The sequence below is a fragment of the Myotis myotis genome, unplaced genomic scaffold (assembly GCF_014108235.1).
Source record: "Myotis myotis isolate mMyoMyo1 unplaced genomic scaffold, mMyoMyo1.p scaffold_m19_p_3, whole genome shotgun sequence".
In the NCBI taxonomy this organism is placed as follows: Eukaryota; Metazoa; Chordata; class Mammalia; order Chiroptera; family Vespertilionidae; genus Myotis; species Myotis myotis.
In genome coordinates this window covers 85,850,475-85,866,885 of record NW_023416335.1, presented here as the reverse complement: position 1 = coordinate 85,866,885, position 16,411 = coordinate 85,850,475, and the positions used below count along the sequence as shown (strand labels likewise).

Sequence of the window (16,411 nt, the reverse complement as noted above, 5' to 3'; positions counted from 1 at the left end):
TATCTTTAATTATGGTGGGGATAAAACTTTGTTCCTGTGTTAAAGGAATTGCTTGCTCTACAAGGAAGATTAGTGGAAATTTATTCAGAAAGTACAGAAGCCTTCTTCTTGACCTTGAAATCATTTTACACCTGAGGTACAACTGCTTTACTCTTGAAGACATATCAGTTCTGAAGCATCAAACAGATTTTATTAGTATTAGTATTAGTATTAGTATTAGTATTAGTATTAGTATTAGTATTAGTATTAGTGTTAGTATTGGTTTTCCTGGTTGTGAGGCTAGACTGTAATTCTTTTAAGGACTGACTGGTTCCACTGCGTCCACTTCTATCCCTTGTACCCAAGAATTATATTCTAAGGATACAGAGCCAATGTTACTGCACTCTTCTTCCCTGAATGTCCCTTACTTCCCCTTCAACATGGAAATCCTGCTGATATTCCCAGCACATAATCACAACCCCCAAATTCCAGATTTTATCTTGGTCTCAGGTCTTTAACACTTAACCCAAGGGGAAGTAGGCAATTACATACCTTCTCAAGGACAAATGCAAGTAGGGGTGAGAGGTGGGGGTTGAGGAAGGAAAGAGGGTTGGCAAACAAAGGACCTGAATGCCTAGTGGAGTGGGCAGGGAACCTGAGAAAGCTTGGCTGTGCTTGGGGCAGGGATACTGGACATAATGCTATTTGTCACATTGGTTTTGTTCTAAATTTTATCCAAGTGTAACCATGAACCCTGTACAGGATCTAAGTGTATATAAGCCACATGATAGTTAGTTTCATTATTTTGTTCTCAGCTTTCATATTCTTGAGTTTGTATAATTTTTGCAATCTATAATAATAAAAGCATAATATGCTAATTAGACCGGTTGTCCTTCCGGACCTCCTACCTTCTGGACAAAGCTGCAGCGGGCAGGGGCCCAGGCAGAGGAAGCAGAGGGCCATGGGCTGCGGAGGCAGTGGGCAGGGCCATGGCAGGTGCGGCAGAGGCCCCAGCTGTGGCAGCGGGCAGGGGTTGGGGCCAAGGCCCTTGCACGACTTTCATGCATCAGGCCTCTAGTTGGAAAATAAAGATGAAACATTTTCAGGAAACAAAAGAAAGGCATAGTTGTTCTGGATGTGGTGAATTAATGAAGTTCTAGGGATTTTAAAACTCTTTTTAAATTAATCAGTTGATTACCAAGTAGTTAGCAGGTTTCTGCAGTGAATGTCTTGTTTTGTTACTTAAGGTAGAGCATTTTGACCACTTCATGCTTCAACTTGTTGAAAAATAGGATTAACAAATAGGATAATATGAATGTGAGAGAAGTAATGGTGGAAAATTGAAACACAAGATTTTAGTAGATACCCACAGTGGGGTTAGAGGGAACTGAAATTATCAACATGAAAGTTCTAAAATTGTCATTGTGTTTTACTGATGCATCATTGGGGCTATATTAAGAGAGTTTTTAATGGACCTGGTTTGGGGGTCTACTCTAGCAGTTTTTGATGCCAAATAGATTTGACCTTTTGGCATCTGAGTTTCAAAGAAGAGGATTCTTAGAAGAGCTGCCCTCCTGAGGGTCATTTACCAGTAGACCACTTAGTCTACACAGACCTCTCTTTGGATTCTAGTAATGTCACATGGACACCCTGTGATTGCTACTTATCTAAAATCTTTTTGGTAGCCCTAAATGGTTTGGCTCAGTGGATAAAGTGTTGGCCTGCGGAATGAAGGGTCCCAGGTTCGATTTCAGTCAAGGGCATGTACCTTGGTTGTGGGCATATCCCCAGTAGGGGGTGTGCAGGAGGCAGCTGATCGATGTTTCTATCTCATCGATGTGTCTAACTCTCTATCCCTCTCCCCTCCTCTCTGTAAAAAATCAATAAGATATATTTTAAAAAAATAAATAAAATCTTTTTGGAAGACCTAAAAAGATTTTTCTACTGACAGTAAAATGTGACCATCCTAATCAAATCTCTTAAAAGTGTTCCAGGACAGGGCTTTTATATAGCTCACCATTTATTATTCTATGCTGCCTCTTTTATGAAAAATGAGGTTTATTTTAAAAACTCCTAAATATAAAGGGTTTTATGGCTTTGATATTTCAATTATAAATACTTAGATTTTATTCTGTAAGGACAGAGCCGAGAATAAAGTCTAAAATCCATAAATGTATAAAATAGAGACATATTAAAGATTAATTTCATTTGTATTACTTATCGTGGTCCATGTTCTAATTCTAATACTTTTCCTCTTTAGATGTGCTCAAAATATTAAAGTTTATCCTACAGCACATAGCTCTAAGTCACATGTTGCTCCTGCTGCTTCATAATTATGTGTATAAGCTACATTATTAGTGTAAGGAGGCTATGGGTCAAACACACACATTCAATGTTGGATTTGGATCTTGGAGCCTTCAGAGGACTTGAAATATGAAATTTAATCTTTTAAAATTTCACAAAGAAAAAAAAATATGGTTTCTTGTAAAAATACAACCTGAATAAAATTTGAAACCTCAGCTTCCTACTTTAAAGTTTCCTCCTTCCATCAAAACATGGTTTCTTGACAAAAGAAATAAACTTTGAGATGTCAATTTGGTTATAGAGAAATCATGTGCTTTCTTATATTTAATACATACTGAATAAGGGCACTTGTTACAAGCTACTAATACAAAATAACATAGAAAAGCAGAAAAGAATGTGTTATTCCTAGTATTCCCTTTACTCTTCTTCCCAAGAGTTAGAAGATGGGGCTGCATCTCTGCAAGACACATAAAACAAAATAGGTGAGTTTGTTGGACATATTTACTACTTTAAAGAAGCTCAAAAGCCCAGTTTCCCTGGAGAAAAGCCCACGTGAGTGTGTATATGGGAGAATATGCCATGGTTCTAGAGACTTTTCAAGTAAAAATAACCTGGGGATTCCCTTCTCATGGCTTTGGTTATATGAGACTCAGAAACAAACAAACAAAAAATGAGTACATACCTCTGGTCTCATTTTCCCAGTGGCTAAACGAAGTCTTATTGCTTATTTTTAACTCTTGCATAGCACCAATATTGTAATTGATTGTTGCTTCCCTTAGCAGCCTGGCCTCTCACCCTTAGGCTTGGTACAGTGAAAAGGAAAGTTATCCTTACAAAGGGATTTGGATTTTCCTCTCCTCTGTGACTGGTTAGAAATACATTTAGTTTGTTTATTTATTTATGTTTTTTAAAATGTATTTTTATTGGTTTCAGAGAAGAAGGGAGAGAGAGAGAGAGAGATAGAAACATCAATGATGAGAGAGAATCATTGATTGGCTGCCTCCTGCATGCCCCACACTGGGGATTGAGCCCGAAACCCAGGTATGTGCCCTGACAGGGAATCAACTGTGTTCATAGGTCGATGCTCAACCGCTGAGCCATGCCAGCAGGGCGGTTTAGTTTGTTTTTAAAAACTTCACAGTTGTGCACCAGTAACAATGATTTCTCACTTTAGACTTGAGAAATGCTTTTGTGTTCCAAATTTTAAAGAAAAATTAGAGTCAACTCTTCATTAATCTGGGAATAACAAGTTGGTGCAGTGGTTTTCAGGCCTCTCAAACTCAAAGCCTTCCTTTATATTACTCCTATTTTGAGATGCCCCTTTACAATTCTGAAATGAGATTCACAGGTAATGTAATCTAACTATCCACATAATTTTTAAATATGAAGTACAAAATATAATATATAAATAAATATGATGAATATAACTTAAAACAATATTTATTTAAATTTGTAAAGGGCTGAACTGGAAGATAACTATATACATTCCTACAACTTTTCCTAGGGAGTGAAAGTGATATGGGTGAGAACCCTTAGCACTTTGTCCTCTCTGGTTTTGGACAAAGCGATAAGTGAATTTAGAAGTAAGCTCTGCGATTTGGAGTAAGTTACCTATCTTCTCTGAGCCTTAGCATCCTCATATTTAAATGAGGACACTACTTACAGGAATACTGTCTATTATATAACATATTACATATGAAGCACCTAGTACAATATCTAGCTCGCAGTAAGCTCTCAACAAATGTTGATTCTCTTCATTCCTCCCCCTTCTCTCCCCCACCTCCCCCGAGAAGTCAAAGGTACAGTGAGTCCCAGCTTATTTGTCACCTTTGAATGGTTTATCCAGTTGGGTTTAGTGTCTTTCTGGGGGGGGGGGGGGGGAATGAGAAATGGGAGTAATTTAAGGATTAAGCTGTTAAAGAAACACTGACCTTTACTGATTTCCCAGCCCTCCTTTCCAATTTGGTAAAATAAGTATGGGTCAAATTTCTCATTCTTTTCTTTAGCTGAATCTTTCCAAACTAGTGGCCTTATGCAGATTCCAACTACATGTCTTGGAGGTAAGGGCACTTGGCAAACTGTTGCTAGGCACGTTGAAGACTGGATTGTGATTTGCAAAGCAATCTGTAGTGTTTTTTTTTTTTCCAGGACAAAGGTTTATGTTGGTTATGCATTTGTAGAGGCAGGTGGGGCTGGTGGTGGAGGACAGCAGTGGCAAATTGTTCCTCCATTCCATGCTATTTATGCTATCAGCATTCTATGCTAACTATGAAGCAGAAACCAAGAGGGTTTTCCTTTTAATCCCTGAAAAGAATTTGCCGGTTTCTCTCTTAAACCGGGAGTCTCCAAGTAAAATCCTCTAAAATATTTTGTAGGAGAAAAATGCAGCTCTCTTAAAGAACTCAGCCTCTACTCCAAGTTTGCTGTTTAGGAAAAGATTTCTTTTAGTGAACTGAGAGGAATTTTTAAAGGTGCATTTTTTTTTTCCTGTTTATTTACAATACCTTGCAAACAATGCTGTTTTAACCACCATGTTTTCACATTTTAGAAAGCATAGCAGAATGAAGTCCTTATTCTACACATCAAAATAAGATCCTTTAAAAATTATCTAGAGCAGCAAAATGTTATTCCTATTTTATACTCTCATAAACAACTTGACTTGGATGAGAAGCTCTTGCGGAACTGCAGGCCTCTCTGGTTACTGCCTCTTCTAGGTTTCCAGTCCTGGCTTGATTCTCTTTTCTGATAAGAGATCAGGTAACCATGACAACACTGCACAGTAAAAGTCCTTTCATTTTTGTGCTTTACATAATCCTGAAAATAAATCTGTTATCTGTCTGACATTTGCTTCTTTCTCTTCCAAACTTTTTTCCCCTTTAATCTTTGTACAGAAGCTTCTGAAAGAAACTTGCTACTTCAAGGGATTTGCTGCCCCCAGTGTGACTTCCTATTAGTAAAGGGGTTGACTTTGCATTCTCTGAGGCTCTGATTCCTGCCATGGATTCTCTCCATACACACTTCAAACTAAATGATAGCTCTATTATATGGTTATTAAAGACTAGCAAGATGGTGATGGTTCACCTGGGTCTTTTCTGATTTAAGACTCAAACAGTCCAAGTCCATGTCGTCCAAAATGGCAGCCATTGTGAGCAGATGAGCCCCGAAGACAGCCTCACAGGAGCTGGTTTCATAGGGAGATTTCTGGCAGGAAACTTTCTAAGGTCCACAGTCGAGATGAAGCATTGATTTTTATGCAGTCAAATTTTGACAGTGTGATAAGATAGTTTCACTTAATATTTCTTGGAAGACCCTAATGTAATGTGTCTTGACAATCTGCCTTTAAAATTAGAATGTGTATTGTACCCACCTGGAAATGTTAGAATTTTGAACCATACTAAATGACTAGCTTCTTTTTCTTTGTCCCATCAATGAAAAGAAAGATTTAATTCCCTGCTGCAAATTCTAGAAACCTCCATAGTAATGAGGGCTTCTCCCACAATAAAAGAGGTGACTCAGTCTCCTACATTTAATGGCTTTGTGAAGATTCAAACAAGTTGAATGCTGAATAGTTCTTGGTTAGGTGGCAGGAAAGTCATTATTAGGGTCAGAATCAGGCCATTATTTTGAAAGCAGATCTAGTTCTTATCTTCATTTATCCACTAGTCTTGGATTGTGTTCAGGCAAACTCCTGTTGATTTTACTTATTTCCCTAATGCTTGCGTTCTGCTCTCTCTCAGGAACTCTAATAGACAAGACACATGGAGTTTTATCCTGCATGTCTACCTATTAAGTGTTATTAAGTTTAATGACTTTCTTTAATAGCACCCAACTCTCCAATCTCTATCCAGACAATCTCCTGGGAGTTGGAACTCATTGAAATGACTGCAGGGTGCAAGCCTACTAGTTTGTAATAAATGAAAAGTAGCAGGTTATAAAATTAATATTCAGAAAATGGTGCCTCTTTCTAATTCCCACAAAGACTCTGGCCTATGGTAGCCTAGTACTGATTTTGGTATGTCACTATGCTAGATGAATTGTGTCCAGTACAGAATGCTGTAATGATGAGCAACATCAAGAAAAAAATAAGAAGATATAAGGTGGAGATAAAAGAAATAATAAATGCACAGAGAGCTCAGTATCTTAACTTCATACTATTAGATAACTGATATCAGACGGGCTTTGAATTCTAGATATGGTATGATCTAGGGGACAGATACTTATCTCTCTTTGATTTTGTATCCTCATCTTAAAATGGGATAATCCTGCCTTGTAGAACTGTTGTGAAGATTAATTGAGGTCATGAACACAAAGCTCTTAGTGCAGTGGTCAGCAAATGGTTAATGCTCAATAAAGGTTAGCTCCAATTATGATGATTGTCACTCGTATCTCCCAACCCCTAACTATAATGCTTTGTGTTTACTTATCACTCTGTAGGAGCTGATGAGTCTGTGACCCTGCCTGGGGGAAAGGGAGAAGAGGAAGGAGGAAGTCAGAGTGTGGGATGGGATTCAAGCATTAAGGGCTACAAGGAGATTTATTTAATCAGCAACACACATTTAACCAAGAAGATTATTTTTAACTCAAACTAGGTTTTTATTTTATTTAATTTTGCATCTCACATCTTGTGATTCTAAATATAGATTTCTCTAGAGGTGGTTCAGATCTTGCTTCTGATAATTTTTATTTGTGAATTCAAAAAGCCAAGGGTAGGTTGTACTTCTCTAACTATCAAGAATGTCACTCACATCAAAGGAAAATCAAGTCTTTTGTCCCTGCTGTCCAATGTGGTTATCTGATACTTGTAACCATTGTGGACACCAACATTTAAATATTCAAAGAGGCAGGTCACAAGCCCTCCTCTGTCCACATTTAAATACAGCATATTTATTTTTCTTTTTAAAAAACTTAAGTGGAAACCAACCAACTTTACAAATAGGCAGTTAGCCTTAATGATTTCCCATGAATACTCTCTATGCTGTATTTATAATCTATTTAAGCTCTCTAGTAACAGGGGAGAATTTAAGGCTCATAAAATATGCTTACTGGTTTTAAACAAGATGTCACAAAGCCATCTTCAAAGCCTCTGAGGGTCATTTGAAGCAAATGTGTCTAATTTGGTCATTCTTTGAACTTCCTGAAATGAAATACTGTATAGAAATCCCTAGTTTTAAACCAATTTGGTTTTGTTGCCATATTGTTGTTTTTTTTCCTGTCTGTTTCTTTCTTTTTTTCCCCTCACAGCTGCAAAAATAGTAGAAAGAGTGTTGACCTGGGAGTTGGACCTGGGCTACAGAACCAGGTCTGCTTCTAACTGTGATCTTGGGAACAGTTAGATCGGGCAGTGTCTTTCAGCCTGTTTTGTCATACGTAAAATGGGAGGTTGAATAGTTATCTTTAGCAGGTCAGGCTTCAAAATTTGTGAGGTTCAGGGTGAAATGAAATCCTGGGACCCCTCATTCAAAAAGCAGGGAAAAAGTGCTGTTAAAGGTACAATAACCTAACACATTTTCCTTTTATCCCACAGTCTCTAAACTTGTCACGGTATATTTTATTTGCTATCTAATGTCTATTTAAGTAAAGAAACATTAAAATTTTAAATTGTTAATATGACTTTTGCCATCCATCTTTATATTGTACAATGTCAGCTTTTAATGCTAATGTAAGAGTGTTTAACTAATTGGTAATCACTGATATACAATTACAATTTCATAGCTCTCCCAGGTATAGGTATTTCATTCTTAGAATAGTGAAAACACCATACAAAACTAATTCAACTGTTTTCATTTCACTTCTGATATCTATACATTTTTTTAAAAAATATTTATTTATTTATCTTTTAATATTTATTTATTAAATTGATTGGGGTTACATTGGTCAACATGAACATAAAGGTGTCAGGTGTGGGTTTAGATGTTACAAGATCTGTATATTGCACTATGTGCCCACCACTCAAAGTCAAATATCCTGTCACCTTACAGTAGGACCCGTTTCTCCCCCCCACACACACCTATTTCCCTCTGGCAACCATCACACCACTGTTTGTGTTCATGAGTTTCAGTTTTATATCCAACATATGAGTGAAATCATATAGTTCTTAGCTTTTTCTGACTGACTTATTTCACTTAGCATAATGTTCTCAAGGTCCATCCATGTTCTTGCAAATGGAGCTATTTCATCCTTTCTTACGGCTGAGTAGTAGTCCATGTATATGAACCACATCTTCTTTATCCAGTCCTCTATCACAGGACACTTTTGTTGTTTCCATGAATAATGCTTAAATGAACATAGGGGTGCATATATCTTTGGGAATACATGATTTTGAGTTTTTTTGGTATATACCCAGGAGAGGGATTGCTGGGTCATACGGTAGCTCTGTTCTTAATTTTTTGAGGAATTGCCAGACTGCTTTCCATAGTGGTTGTACTAGTCTACATTTCCAACACAGTGAATGAGGGTTCCCTTTTTTCCACAACCTCTCCAACACTTGTTATCGCTTGTCTTGTTGATAATGGCCACTCTAACATGTGTAAGGTGGTATCTCATTGTAGTTTTGATTTGGATTTCCTTAATTGTTAGTGAGGTTGAACATCTTTTCCCATATCTATTGGCTGTTCATATGTCTTCTTGGGAGAGGTGTATTTTAAGGTCCTCTGCCCACTTTTTGATTGGGTTGTTTGTTTATTTGGTGTTGAGTTTTATGAGTTCTTGATATTTTGTGGAAATTAAATATTTGTTGGAGCTACTGTTTGCAAATATCATCTCCCATCTGGTTGGCTGCCTCTTTGTTTTGTTGTCTGTTTCTTTTGCTGTGCAGAAGCTTTTTAGTTTGATATAGTTCCATTCATTTATTTTTGCCTTTATTTCCCTTGCCTTTGGGGTCAAGTTCATAAAATTTCTCTACAGCCAAGGTACCTATATTTTCTTCTATGTAACATATTGTTTTGGATCTTATATTTAAGTCTTTGATCCATTTTGCATTAATTTTTGTACATGGGGCCAAACTGTAATGCAGTTTCATTTGTTTGCATGTGGCTTTCCAGTTTTCCCAGCATGATTTATTGAAGAGACTACCTTTACTCTGTGTGTTTTGGTTCCTTTTGTCAAAAATTATCTGTCCACATACATGAGGTTTTATAGCTAGGCTCTCTATTCTGTTCCATTGATTTGTGTGTCTGATTCTCTGCCAATAGCATGCTGTTTTATCATAGCTCTGTAGAAGTCAGTTAGCATGATACCTTCAGCTTCATTCTTTTATTTCAGGATTATTTTGGCTATTCAGGGTCTCTTGTAGTTCCATACAAATCTGATAATTTCTTGTTTTATTTTTTTAAAAAGTGACATTGAGATTTTGATGGGGTTTGAATTAAATCTGTATATTGCTTTGGGTAATATGGGCATTTCAACTATTTTGATTCTTCCAACCCATGAGCATGGGACATGTTTCTATTTTGCTGTGTCCTTTCCAATCTCTGTGACCAATGCGTTGTAATTTTCAGTGTATGGGGTCGCTCACATTCCTTGTCACATTTATTTCTAGGTAGTTTATTCTTTTGGTTGCAATTGCAAAAGGAACTATTTTATTCATTTTTTAATGAAGTTTTGTTGTTAATACAGGAAGGCAATAGATTTTTGCACATCGATTTTGTATCCTGCAACTTGACTGCATTTGTTTATGGTTTCTAATAGCTTTTTTGGTGGAGTCTTTAGGATTTTCTACATGGAGAATAATGTCATCTGCAGAAAGTGATGGTTTGACTTCTTCCTTCCCTGTTTGGATGCCTTTTATTTCTTTTTATTGCCTTATTGCTCTGGCTAGGACCTCCAGCACTATGTTGAATAAGAGTGGTGAGAATGGACATCCTTGTTTTGTTCCTGATTTTAGAGGAAAAGTTTTAGTTTTTCAGCATTGAGTATGATATTAGCTGAGGGTTTATCCTATATGGCCTTTATTATGTTGAGGTAAGATCCTTCTATTCATATTTTATTGAGAATTTTAATGATATGTTTTATCTTATCAAATGTTTTTTTCTGCATTTATTGATATCATGTGATTTTATTCTTTCTTTTATTAAAGTGATGTATTATGTTGATTGATTTGCATATGTTGAACTATCCTTGTCCTCCAGGAATGAAACCTACTTGATCATGATGTATTATTTTTTGGATGTATTGTTGTATTTGATTTACTAGTATTTTATTTAGGATTTTTGCATCTGTATTCATCAGAGATATTGAGCTGTAGTTTTCTTTTTTTGTGTTATCTTTGCTAGGTTTTGGTATCAGGGTTATAGAATGTGTTAGGAAGTATTGTCTCTTCTTCAATTTTTTTGCAAAAGTTTGAGAATATTCTTTGAATGTTTGGTGGATTTCACTGGTGAAGCCATCTGGTCCTGGACTTTTGTTTTTTGGGAGGTTTTGATGGTTGTTTTCATTTCCTCACTGCTGATTGGTCTATTTAGATTTTGTAATTCCTCATGATTTAGTCTAGCAATGTTATATATTTTTAGGAATGTATCCATTTCTTATAGGTTATTGAATTTGGTTTTCCTTTGTAGGTCACTTCCTTATTTTCCCTGGCTGCTTTGAGAATATTTTTATTTTTTGTCATTAATTTTTGACAGCTTTAATACCTTGTGCCTCAGAGAGGGCCTCTTTGCATTTATGTAACTAGGTGTTCTGTTTGCTTCTTGGATTCAAGGATCTAGTTCTTTCCATTGATTTGGGAAGTTCTCATACACTATTTGTTTTAATAGACTCTCCATTCAATACTTCCTCCTTTCTTCCTCCTCAGTGCCTATAATTCTGATATTGCTTTTTCTGATAGAGTCAGATAGGTCTCTGAGAGCTGTTTCATTTTTCTTTATGATCAGGCCTCTCTCTACTTCCCTCTGCATCAATCCTTGATTCCTATCCTTAATATCATTAACTAGAGGCCCTGTGCACAAAACTTTGTGCACTCGGGGGGGGTCCCTGAGCCTGGCCTGTGCCCTCTCGCAGTCTGGGACCCCTCGGGGGATGTCCATCTGCTGGCTTAGGCCTGTTCCCCAGGGGATCGGGCCTAAGTTGGCAGTCAGACATCCCTCTGGCTGCCTGGGAGCCCTCGGGGGATGTCCACTTGCCAGTGGGGAGCAGACCTAAGCTGCAGTCGGACGTCCTTAGTGCTGCTGAGGAGGTGGGAGAGGCTCCCGCCGCTACCACTGTGCTGGCACCTGTCAGCCTGGCTTGTGGCTGAGCAGAGCTCGCCCTGTGGGAGCACACTGAGCACCAGGGGGCAGCTCCTGCATTGGGCGTCTGCCCCCTGGTGGTCAGTATGTGTCATAGTGACCAGTCATTCCCAGTCATTCTGCTGTTAGGGTCAATTTGCATATTACCCTTTTAATATATAGGATAGAGGCCTGGTGCATGGGTGGGGGCTGGCTGGTTCGCACTGAAAGGTGTCCCGAATCAGGGTGGGGGTCCTTGCTGGGGTGCCTAGCCAGCCTGGGTGAGGGCTGATGGCTGTTTGCAGGCTGGCCACATCCCCTTTAGGGTGGAGGGTCCCCACTGGGGTGCCTGGCCAGTCTGGGTGAGGGGCTGAGGGCTGTTTTCAGGCTGGCCAAGCCCCCCGATGATGGAAGCTCCCAGCCTCTCCTTTTTTTCTTTTTTTTTATTCTGGGATTTATTTACCTTCTATAATTGAAACTTTGTAGCTTTGAGTGGAGCTCAGAGTTGGCCAGGGTGGGCGGGGAGGTCGCTTCCTCCATCGCCAGGGGCAACCCAAGTCTCCTGCTCACTCTAGCTCCGTGGCCACGGCTGGCTGAAAGCAGGTATCGGGTTTATTTATCTTCTATAATTGAATCTTTTTGCCTTGAGTGGAGCTCAGAGCCGGCCGCGGCAGGTGGGAAGCTTGGCTTCCTCCATCACTGGGGCAACCAAGCCTCCTGCTTGCTCCAGCTCCGTGGCTGCTGGCCGCCATCTTGGTTGGGTTAATTTGCATATAGTCGCTCTGATTGGCTGGTGGGCTGATTAAGCCTAAGGTGTAGCGAAGGTATGGTCAATTTGAATGTTTGTCTTTAATTAGATTAGATTCTTTCCTCCATCTGATTGGTTCTGTTTTCTATGCTCAGTAGTTCACTCTTAATCTCCTTAATTGTATGCTTCATTTCCAGGATTTCTGATTGATTCTTTTTTAAAGTTTCAATCTCTTTGGTAAAGTGCTTGTTTTGTTCATTGCTTTGTTTTCTAGGTGTACTGAATTGCCTGTCAGAATTTTCTCGCCTAGCATTGAGTATTTTCCGAACTGCAATTTTGAAATCTCTGTCATTTATAGCACATATTTCCATGTGTTTTAGCATGCTTTCTGGGGATTTTTCATTTTCTTTCTGGTCATCCTCCTTACTGTGGTTCTTCATGGTATTTGCTGTTCTCTTTGCTTATCATTTATCTCTGAAGAAGTCTTTTTACTATTTTCCAGTAGATGGTTTTCCACAAGATTTTTTATCTCTGTGGTTTCCCTGTATTGAACCTCCATGGCTTCAGTAAGACAGTTCAGCTGTGCTGCTTGGGGGTGGGGCTTGTTTTGCCCTAACTGTAATGGTGACCCCTTACTTCCATGATGTCCTTCCCAAAGCACCCCTCCTGAGTATCAGTCAGAGAGAGAAACCGTGGTTCTACTACAATAGCTCTTGATTTACAGATAATATGCTCCTGGACCTGACTCCAAGGGCAACGGGAGGTGAGTTTTGGGAGTCCAAGAAGTGGCAGTGCTCTGTGGTTCCATTTTTTTTTGTCTGAATCACTATCACCCAACTCAACAGTGGAGAGCCAGATGGCAGAATCCCATGTTCTGTCAGGCATCTGCTGGCTCAGTAACTGTTTGCTCTGCTCTGCTTGCTCTGCTGGATTGCCCCACCCCAGCTCTCTCTTTCTCCTGGCCTAAGGAAATAGCTGCTACCCATGGCTTTCTCCTCTCTTCTGGCTGACCAAGTTGTGAGCTCCTGATTGCAGGGCTGCATCTGTGGGCTATTTGTACTTTCCTCCCTTCTTGTCTCCCTGTTTATTCCCGGTTTCCCACCTTTAGATGTTTAAATGCATCTATGTTGAGCAGAATTTCTTTGTTGAATTATAATTGGTTAAGTTGTTTAAATTTCACGGGGAGAGGAAAAGGTGCACTCTCATGTCACCATTCCTCTGAAGTCATTCCCTGATATGTACACATTCGCTCAACACTCCCTGTCTTCAGTTTACTGATGAGTGAGGAAGAACTGGAAGTCAAAGGAAGTAGGGATTGTTCTCTTTCCCTTTCTTACTGGGTCATCATTTTTAGCATGAATGGTAGATTATAGAGGGAATTAATGTAAATCAGAACAGATAGGATAGGATTTATTTGTTGTTCCTATTTATTAGAATTATATTATCTTTTGTGTGTGTGATGGAAGCATTTCTGTTTCAAATGGAAACTGTGGCCTCTTGGTGCTTTCATTTCCCTTCCACTGCCAATTTATTTATTTATTTATTTATTTATTTATTTATTTATTTATTTATTTATTTATTTCAGATGATCAGCATAGCCAGGTTCTCTCTTTATTGTCCTGTTACAACTGTATTTATACCATTTGATCCTATTAGCATGCCTCTATAGTTACACCATGGTATGTTTTGGGTCCTCCTTTGCTCCTTTGACCTTCTACAGTTCCTTGTTTTTCTTTTTTTTAAATGTTTTTTAGACTTAAAAAAATAGTTTATTAGTGAAAGGGGCTGTGGGGTGGTGGATGCTACATCAGCTGCCCCACCTTGTCCTCCTGCTGCATCTGGGCGATCAGCTGCTTGGCTCATGCGCGTCATGACGAGGCTTTCATAGTCCCTCTCGGACACCACGGAGCCCTGTGACCGCCCTGGGTGGCTGGGGCCGTCCCTCCAACCAGGAAATCTTCAGAGGATTATCAACCAGGCCCACTTCATTCTGGACAGCCAGCTCCGCAGCCTTGATGGTCGCAAACTCCACCATGGCGGTGCCTGCCTTCTTGCTGGAAAGTACCAGGTTGAGCACCTCTCCGTACTTTTGAAGAAGCTGCAGGAGGACATCTCTGGAGTAGCCACCTTTTGACCCATCCTCTCTGCGCTTCCATTTTAGCTTTAGCTTGGGAGTTCCTTTGCCTTCAGGATTTTCTGCCTTTCCTCTCAACCTCTGCTCCCGTTCCTGACGTATCTGCTCCTGCATCAGTCTCTGCTGTTTTTCCAGCTGCTGGGAACCCTCTTCTCGTAGGCGCTGGACCTCCTGCTCTAGTGTCCTGGTGCTCCGGCTCTCGTCCTGGGCCTGGGCCTGAGCCTGCCACTCCTGGGCCTCCAGGTCAAGCTTCACTTTCTTCCTTCTCTCATCTAGTTTCTGGGTCCTCTCTGCTGCCTGCTTCTTGGCTTTCCTGACCTTGTCATACGCGGCTCTGGCTGCAGCATCAGTCAGTACCTCCAAGGACTGAGAAAGCTGGAGGAAGAGTTCAGCTGCTCTGGGATTATCCAGATTTTTGTCTGGATGGCAGGAGAGGGCCTTCTGCCTATATGCCTTCTCCACTGCCAATTTAATTGGTGAAGTAACATGCTTACCTCCACTAACTTTGTTTTTTAATTTATAACTGACAAAGTGATCACCCAGTAAGTCTAGTACACATCTGACACCATATATAGTTATTACAATATTATTAACTATATTCCCTATGCTGTACTTTGTATGCCCATGAATGTTTTTATAACTGTCAATTTGCACATCTTAATCCCTTCCCCTTTCTCTCAGTCCCTCTCCAACCCTCCTTAATCTGGCAACCATCAAAATGTTCTCTGTGTCTATGATTGTTTTGTTTTTTTTTTGTTTATTTTGTTTTTTAGATTCTACATATAAGTGAAATCATATGGTATTTGTCTTTTGATCTGACTTATTTCATTTAGCATAATACCCTCTAGGCCAGTGATGGCGAACCTTTTGAGCTCGGGGTGTCAGCATTTTAAAAAACCTTAACTTTGGTGCCGTGTCACATATAGAAATTTTTTGATATTTGCAACAATAGTAAAGCAAAGATTTATATTTTTGATATTTATTTTATATATTTAAATGCCATTTAACAAAGAAAAATCAACCAAAAAAATGAGTTCGTGTGTCACCTCTGACACGCGTGTCATAGGTTCGCCATCACTGTTCTAGGTCAATCCATTTTGTTGCAGAAGACAAGATTTCATTCTTTTTTATGGCTGAGTAATATTCCATTATGAAAATATCTATCTATCTATCATCTATCTATCTATCTATCTATCTATCTATCTATCTATCTATCTATCTATACTAACCTCTTCTTTATCCATTCATTTATACATAGAGAGGTTGCTTCCATATCTCAGCGATGCTATATAATAAAAGGCCAGCGACCATAACAGCATCACAACCTTAACGACCATTGACTGGTCGCTATGAGGTGCATTGACCACCTCTCAGTCCCTCCCCCTCACCCTGTAGGCTCCCATCGCAGCATGGTGAATGGGAAACCACGGCAAACGAGGGGACAGTGGCAGCGGGGCGGGACTGGGGACTGTTGAACAGCTGTGGGCGGGGAGTGGCAGTGAACGTCCAGCAGCGAGAGGCGGCAAGCAATGCTGGGTGGCAGCGGGGAGCATCGTGGAGCATCACGGGGTGGGGAGCATCGAGGAGCATTGTGGGGCAGCAGTGAGGAGTATCATGAAGCATTGTGGGGTGGCTGTGGAGAGTGTTGTGGGGTGTTGCGGGGCGGTGGTGTTGAGCATTGTGAGGCGTTGTGGGGTGTCACAGGGCATCGTACGTGGCCCTGATTGCAGGCTAGGCCTAGGGACCCTACTCACACACGATTTTGTGTGCTGGGCCTCTAGTTTTAAATAAGGCTTCAATAAACAGATGGATTAATATGTTTTTTTTTTCAAAGTAGTGTTTGGGGTTTCTTGTATCTCTTGCTATATCTTTTGTTTTAAGGTATGTTTTGTCTGATATAAGGATTTATACCCCAGCATTTTAAAGAAATTTCCATTTGTATGAAATATTTTTTTCATCCTTTAACTTTCAAACAGTGTCTTTCCATCTGAAGTGTTTCTTTTATAGGGGGCATATATATGGATCTTGTTTTTTTTCTTTTTA

At 39.6% G+C, this 16,411-nt stretch overlaps 1 pseudogene; it reads right to left on the bottom strand.

The window, feature by feature from the left end:
* Positions 1–14,036: 14,036 nt before the first annotated feature.
* LOC118650473 lies at positions 14,037–15,958 on the bottom strand (annotated as a pseudogene).
* Positions 15,959–16,411: the final 453 nt, after the last annotated feature.